An 8,887-nucleotide genomic window follows, 5' to 3' on the forward strand; every position below is an offset into this window, starting at 1 on the left:
AATTGGTGGCTGGCAGGGCTGGACGAGACCTTTTCATGTTTGTTTTATTGGGTACTTCAACCCCTAGTTCAGTTTCCTCCCCGCCTACCCCACTGCAGTCATTCAGTTGTATTAAGTACATCATTAGTTTATGTAAGATCTGTTCACCTTATTGAAATCACAAAACATTTGGTTTATTTCTTGTCTAGCCCATCGTTGTTGGTACATTTATAAATCATTAAATCATATTAACTGCATGATGTGTATCCATTTATCCTGATAACTGGCGTGATAATTATATAACTGTTATACTTACTGTCAATTATTTTACTACTAGTTAAACCCATGAATTGTTCATGTCTTTAACACATGACTGTAATCATTTATCTTGAATCTTGAAATAAAATAATACAGTACTGGTCTGGATATACAGTATATCACAAATATTATGAACACGGTATTGTTCAGAGAGGCTTGCTTCATACAGTAAGTTCATATTTAACCTTGGCAAATGTTTGTCTATTTTTTGCAGCATTTTCACCTATCTTTGCAGAATTTTCTCCTATGTTTGATGAATGTTCATCTACAGTATATGACATGCTCAGAATAAATAAAGTTAAACTACTGGTAGAACGTCAGGTATGATATCTTTTAGCAGCAGTGTCAACATGTGCAAGAGCAGAAGGCATACTGTACATATACACATCAAAATCACATGTCTACATTGTGCATTTTGAGCAGCTGCTCAGGAGTCTTACAGTTTTACTTTGTTTTTGTGGTATTTTGTTATTTTGTGTGTGCGTGCGTGCATGTGATACAGAGACTGCACACGGACAAAATTGTCTTTTGTTCTGCAGGGGACATACAGATGGAGTAGGCTCACCTCTCTCCAGGTGGTGCTCCCTGTGGTGATAGTAGAGTGAGGGCCATGACCACAGCCTTTCAGTTGGTGCTACCCCACCAGGAGTGATGGGGGACAGAGATAGAGGGGCAACCCCCCCACCGACCCCATCAGTGTGCACAGGTGCGCTTTTAGTGGGGCACCAACAGTAAACTCCAGGTGCACTGTAAAATCCTGTGTGTTAATTTAACCCCTTTCAACTTGGCGTCCCTATTTTGGAAAAAAATATATAATAGCCGATCAACAAGCTCACACAATGAGCTTGTGGATCGGCTATTTTCGCCGCATGACCCCATCAGACAACGAAATATAAAATGGGGCTTAAGTGGTTAAATCTGAGAGTGTAGGGGTGGAATTAACATTTAGGATTGCACTGTATGACGAGGCTGAGAGAGAGAGAGAGAGACCAAACTGTGTGAGGCTGAGAGAGAGAGACCAAATTCAACTGAAGAGACACATAGGGCCTCAATGTGGCCCAGCTCAACATGGATTAGCTATACTGTAGCAGCATTGACATTTAGAACAGAATTTCACTAAATATGCCAAGAATATACACAAGGCAACACATACTGTAAAAACATCTTTCTGTCTGGAAGAAGGAAAAACAAGGGAGTAGAAGCCCATAATGAAAACATAAAAACATAAAATATCAACATGTAGCCCAATGAATTGTTGTAAACATTAGGTTTGTGCGGTTGTGTCACTTAAAGAGGTGAAAGAAAGTTGACGGTTTTGCCAAATATACAGATTTATAGTCTTTACAGTTTATAAGCTTACTTACATTGTGTGAGTGTGACAGGGTTGTGAAGTAGGATTCAGTGGCCCTCTTTCCACTGTTGGCTCAGAGTCTTGGAACTTCAGTCCAAAAACTTAAATCCTCAATTTAAGCACTCTGGCAGAATTTAGATGGTTCCACTGAGAAACGCTGGCCCTGCTGTGTTGAGAGTTAGATTAAGTCGGAAAGTCAGATGCAGAGTTGGTGAATGATTCACTTTAATTCATGTTTGCCTTGCTACTACAGTATATGCTCTATCCAGTCCCAGGTCTTCTTTTATTAATGTCCCCATGAAGTCCAAACATACAGTAAGTGCACTGCGTGGCATGTTCTTTCACACTACAAAATACATTTTGTGCGGTCACTTAGCCGCTTAAACCCTATGTACTTCGTTGACCAGGGTTCCCCAGGGCTATACTTGGCACCCTCCTTTTCCCTCTATACGTGTCTTTGCCGAAAATAGCCGATGTACGAACTCACAATGTGACGCGGCACATTGCCAACTTGCATATTGGCCAATTCTGGTAGAATTTCCACTTATTTTTGCCGAATGTTTGTCTATTTTAACAAGCCCAGAATAGGGTGCTTGGGTTCATGTGGTTAAATATCAAAAACCTAGGTGTGCTCTTTGATTCTGCATTTAAGTTTGACATGCATTGGCAAAAGGCAGTTTCTTTCAGCTTTGTACCATCGTAAAAATCAAGCCGTTTCTCTCTGTCTGAGACCTTGAGAAAGTCATCCACCCCCTCATATCATCCCGCTTGTATTACTGCAATTCCCTGTACACTGGGATTAATCAGTCATCCCTGTGCCGTCTGCAACTGGTCCAAATCGCTGCAGTCAGGCTGGTACCAAGAAGAGCCAGGGACCATATTATTACCCCTATCCTGGCCTCTCTCCACTGGCTGCCAGTATGGTTTAGAATCAATGGTAAACTTCCCCTTGTTTGTTTATAAAACTCTAAACGGATTGACCCCCTCCTACAACGTTGACCTTTTAACCCTTCCCTCCTACCTCCAGGTCCCTCAGGTCAGCTGACTTGGGGCTACTAGTTGTCCAGAGAACTAAACTCAGCTCAGGGCTGACAGCTCCTTTGCTGTCGCAGTCCCTAGACTATGGAACAGCATTCCCCTCCCTAACCCCTCTCTTTTGCCTCTGATTGTATGTCTCGTTTATGTTTCTTACCTCCTGTTCTATACAGCACTTTGGTCGACGAGTTGTTTTTAAATGGGCTTTATAAATTAATTTTACTTGCCTTGACTTAGGTAAATGAGCTAATACAGGCTTTAAATTGAGATTTCAAAACTAAAGAAGAGACTAAATTGGAATAGTCTGTGGTATAACAGCGGTAAACACAATCTACTACAAACTGTTTACTTTCTGTGGACGAGTGCTGCTTATCATGTCTGCAGCCCTCAGCTCTATAGTGTAACTTGGTGAACACACTTCTCACTGCTCTCTCGTCCCACTAACCCAAAGCAAAACCATTTATTGATATGCATGATCATTTTAATGACTCCCCGAGATAATGTGCGAGGATGACAGAGATCACAAGACTTATCCTCAGGGGATTATTTTTTCAATAATTATCCCTGCAAGTTGGTAGCCGGATGAAAGAAGGGGCTGGCTTGTATGGAGGAGTGCTATAGCTTGGTACACACAGCCAAGGTTGGTAGCATATCGCATCATTTGTAATACTCTGTAAGTTTTCTCCTGGCCCATTTAAGATAGGGATAAAAAATGGGCACCATTAATATTTTATTATTTTGCCCTTGCTCAATATGTCTCTATGAACTCCTTGCACCCAGCGTATAATCAGTGAAGGGAGCTGGGAGTTTGTTTCCTGCAGGGTACGCTTCTCCCTGTGGGTGTCACTGTTGCCACATCTCTGACACTGAGGCTCAACCAGTGGTCCACCTGCACTGATGATGAGTCTTGTTGAGTATAGCTGCTGCTCAGAGACAACCAAATGTCACTGGAACACTGGGTACACCACACGCACATGCATGCGCATGCCGTGGACATTCTGGCTTTTCACATGCGTCGGTGTGCCTCTGTGTGCGATCATGTGCTGTATCAACACAAATTACAGAGATTTCAGTGGTGCAGAGTAAGGCTCTGCAGTCCTTCTCTGAGAGTCTGTTGAGGCGGAACTTATCATTTACTACAGACCGGAATCTAAGCATTTGGTATAAAATATCTGCAAATAGCAAGTACATTTCACAGCTCCTGGAGACATAAACCCCCAACATTATTGTCATAACGGTCTCTGATGTCATTTAGAGCCTTAGATAAATGGACTGCAGTGGCTGAGATTTATGTTTATGTCATTACTCTCTGTGATATTAGGTGAACATGGTATTTTTGTGTGATTTGATTTCCTTGCCACTTGCACTCCCTCAAAACACGTTTATATCCGAGTGATCAGGGCTAAGGCTAGGCTGATTTACGGAGGAATGAAATGATGCAGTAATAAAAACGTATGATAGTAAAGCATCATGCCAGCATGGGAAAATAGAGAGCGATAGAAGGAGAGAGGCTCGTGCCTGGTTTAGTGTGAGGGCTGTTGATCTCTAAAGCAATATTTTCTGTGTCCCTCTGAGGCAGACAGTCACCTTGCCAAAAGCCACGATGGCACCAACTGTCAGGGCTTGCCTTGGGCCCCAGACAGAGCCCTTTCTGGTCGGGACTGGATTTTGTGGGGATCAATGGGATTTACAGGCACACGCAGCCTGCTACTGTATGTCTCCGATATACTGTATGCTGTGTGGAAAACTCGGTTTGGTTTCTGCGCCTGTCTGAATACTGATGAAGATGTGACAGGAGGTAGACTGCAGGACAGCAATGGTGCATGCGTGCGTGTGTGCGCACACGTGTGTGTCTGTGGAAGGGCATCTCAAATTTAGATGTTATACAACACTTTAGAAGTCATTAAATAAAACTGTTAGTTGCTCTGCCAGATGATTTATAATGAAAGCTTGAAATCTGCTGACATAATGGACTTTTTCCCCCTAATGCAGCTTGACTTTAATTGCATTCATCATTACACTCGGAGAGCGATCCTGACCCTTGCACATGAAACATCGGATAGGTCGCGACCAAAGGTCACTGATGATGGGATATGACAACAAGTCATTACCATGACAAAATTATGTTGACAACATCCTCTCTTGGCCTTGCGTGGGCCACCTGCAAACCACTTTAATTACGTATACGTATCATTAGATGACATTTCTTTTTATAACGGCACATTAAATCAATGTTTAAATGAAAAGAAAATCCTGCCATGTGCTTGTTACCATTGTTGTTTGCTTGACATTAAATGTTTAAAGTTTACATTTAAAGTGGACTTATTTTCATAAATAAAACCTTTTTTAACAATTCTTTTTTTAATGATTTATTTTGGATTTTTGTAAAAAGTGTTTTTTAATTATTGATAGGACAGTAAATGGGGAGAGAGAGATGGGGAGAGAGAGATGGGGAGTGACACGCAGCAAAGGCCGTCGGGATCGGGACTCGAACCTGCGACGTGTTGTCAGGCTACAGTGGCTGCGGTTACATGGACAGTTGTATTCGGAATGAATACACTTCTATTCGGAATGAATGAATGGATGAATTCATTCCGAATAGATTTGCTCATGTAAACACCCCAATTGGAATAGAATATTCCATTCCAGTCTGACCCGAATGCATTTTCATTCGGAATAGGAGGGGTGGTATAGACCGTTTGAATCGGGTTAAATCAATCGGAATTGACCATGTAAACACTTTATTCCAAACGCTCCTGTCTGTTTGGAATACATGCATTCCTTTGCGCATGTCCGTGCTTAGCAGGGCTGTCAGAATTGTCCAAAAATGACCTATCAAATCTCTAATTCGGCCACGGTTGGTGCTGAGAAGCGCTCGCTCCTGCGGGATAAAATGAATGATTCTAATAGCGTCATTTAATAAGCCTGTAATGGTTAAGCCCAGACTTGTCCAGGAGAACGGACGCTCCGAGGATTGCTGACCTAGGCTACACTTATATGGATCTTTTTCTAAACAGGTATTTTAGTCCTCAGTTTTTAAAAAGAATCCCTGGCCACATGACAAAGATTTTTTTTTAAAATCCCTATCCACACGTAAACGCAGAAACGCATTGATCATAGACTGTAGTGTTGCGCGCGCGCTCTCTCTCTCTCTCTCTCTCTCTCTCTCTCTCTCTCTCTCTCTCTCTCTCTCTCTCTCTCTCTCTCTCTCTCTCTCTCTCTCTCTCTCTCTCTCTCTCTCTCTCTCTCTCTCTCTCTCTCTCTCTCTCTCTCTCTCTCTCTCTCTCTCTCTCTCTCTCTCTCCTTTTATTATTATAATGACCATGTGCGAATGCGCGATGACATCATCGTACGGTACCTACATGAGAAATGTGACAAATACTATAGGCTAGCCTACGTTTTACCGTGTCTGGTACCAATACAAAAAAAGAAACTGGTCTGAACTTGTAGATCTGCTACTTTTGCATTAAAACGGCGATGACAAAGGAACACAGGCTTGCACCGCATACAACGCTGCCTGGCCAGGAGTCGGTGCGTTGCTTACCGGCCTGCCTACGACCGATAGACCTCCGCCGCGGAGGCACAAGGGGGCTATTGCCTCCTCCCATGCCCACCAGGGGAAGCTCTGCTCCGGGTAGTGGCCCCTGGTCCATGCCCGGGCGTAGGCGGGAACCACTTTGCGCATGTCAAAAGTTATATTCTGAATGAATGCTTTGGTCATATAAACGAGGAATACTTTTATTCAGGTCCCATGTAAACAGGTGAGTGGATCAGATTCCTCTATTCAGAATGAGTTCATTCGGAATGAATTCATTCTGAATGAATACATGAGTGTCCATGTAACTGTGGCCATTGTAGCCTAGGTGCCCATGCAGACCGCTATGCCAGCGATCCGGGCCTATATGAACACTTTTTTGACAATAATACTGTCTGTAACTAGCACATCTGCAGTGGTTGGAGGTGGACTCCCTGATCTTCTACTGAGAAATGTAAACCCTGGTGTCAGGTACGTAGGACACCTACTGGTTGGCAAGTAGTACTGCCTGGAGCTCATAAGTGCAATATACTGTATACCCTGGCCAAGGAGGGATTTCGTCTTAGTTGACTGGTAGATGTTTTAATGCAGGAGAGACCCAGGTTTGAACAACCCACAATTTGAGTTTGAGTTTTAGCTGTCTAATTCAATTTGCCTATATTGATTCTCCATTATTCTCCATCACTCTGACTCATTTACCTGTCCCAGAGAGGAAGGAGGCACAGCAACTGCTTGTGAGAGGAAAATGATGGCTGGGTGCCTGCCTTAGATATTAGTAGCATCCCGTCACACTACGGAATATTGTGGTTTCCGTAAAAAGGCAGTGATTCAGCACTGTCTCCTTTAGAGAGCCCGCTGTGACACTGTTGTGCGGTCGTAAATGTGTTTTTTTTTTCTCACAAGGGGGACTGACTTGCCAACCTTAATCGCTAGCCTTTCTCTCCAGTGGGCATTCTTGGGCTCTGGCAATCAACTCTTGTTTCATTCGGGGGAAAATTAGGAGTGAGGGATCTTTAACACGGCGGTGGAGCGGAGCCTCTGAAGGGTCACTCATCCTTCACCGCCCGGGGAGGCCCCGCCGAGACACAGCACAACAGCAGCACATTTATGGTACTTTGTGGAGGTCAGCCACTCTTATCCATTTTTCATAACTGTCTGATGTACAGCGTAGTACTTACTACACTTACACAGCCTGCGCCTGTTGCGGACAGAATCTGAAATTGCAACGAAGGCTACTTTACTTCCTCTGAACTAATTAGGAGTCATGCATTTCTCTTTTGTCCCCTGGTGAACCAGGATTCAAGGACCTCAACTGTCTCTTGAGGACAAACGGAAATTGTATGAAGACCTCTGTGGTGGCCAGTGAAGAAAGGGGGGTGTGGAGGGGAAGTAATTTGCTGTTCAGTTTACTGTTTACAGAGTCTGGGGGAGCTGAGCGATATGTATCACCAGAGGAGCATTCTGCGCTTTGAAGCCTCATAGATGCGGCAGCAGCCAGGAAATGAGACGGCTTTTCATTTCCGTCTCGCTATCTTCACTCACAAACTAAATGAGGACTCCCTTTGCCAACACGCTTCCGATTACATCTACCTGCGACTGGCGGAGGTAAACGAAGACCGCCATTCGGCTATCGAGAACGTAATCTATACCATGTATATTCTATTTATGGTAAATGCTAAAAAGCAACAGGTCAAGAGCCATTGGGAAGGAGGACGGGGGAGATAATTGATTTCACCTCCTATAGTCTCTCCGTCTGTTTGTGTCTGCTGTTGGGGTGTGAGGCTGGAGGAGAGGACGGAGTGATTGACACTCTGAGGAGGTGTGAAGATGCGTACTGAATGATGGATAGATGACATCATCCAAGGAAAAAGAAAGCTTACAGTAGCTGCCTGTTTTTTATCACGACGGCAGAGAACAAACAAATCACGAATCTCTTCTTCAAGTGCTCTCTCTCTCTCTCTCTCTCTCTGCTCATTTTAATTTTGTATGATCAACACATATGTTCAATTATTGCTGTATCCACCACTCTCTTATCTGTCTATATTTTTTCTCAGCTGATGCTCTTGCAAGTGGTTAGTCCTATCATCTTTAGAAATATCTTTTTTTCTTTTTGGGGGAAGGAAGAAGGTGGGAGTTAAATAATACAAACCTCCACTTAACACACTGTCCATCATTGTTTAGTATTTAGCCCTCCTCTTTGTTCCTTTCATTTATTTTTCTTTTGGAGGGAAGGGGCCTCTGATGCCTCTTTTGAGCTGCAGAATTTCTCTCCCGAGACATCTCCCTCATGCACTTTCCCGTTTGTCTCTCTGATTAATATTAAGTCTGCTCCCACTTGGTTCACCGGGAAGCCAAAACAATGGGTGTCTGTTTGATTGGCCTTGGCCTTCACGCACACAGGGGGAATTGAGGAGGAAAAAGCAAAAGTGTTTAATCTATTCATCCATCCGCACAGAAATCAATGGAGTCTGTCTTCCAGACACGCCCTCGCCGTCCAAGATCACTTTTCTTTTTTCTCTCTTTTTAAAATATACAACAAGAACCCTGCCCTCCATCTGAGTCAGCAGCACAAGTGTGAAGTGGAGATTGGCAGGGGCATCAATGCCCACCGTTGCTGTAGGGGCATCAATGCCCACTTTGCTGCAGGGGTGCAAATACCACCTGTTGCT

The sequence above is a fragment of the Gymnoscopelus microlampas genome (genome assembly GCF_963454915.1).
Source record: "Gymnoscopelus microlampas genome assembly, chromosome: 6".
Taxonomy (NCBI): Eukaryota; Metazoa; Chordata; class Actinopteri; order Myctophiformes; family Myctophidae; genus Gymnoscopelus; species Gymnoscopelus microlampas.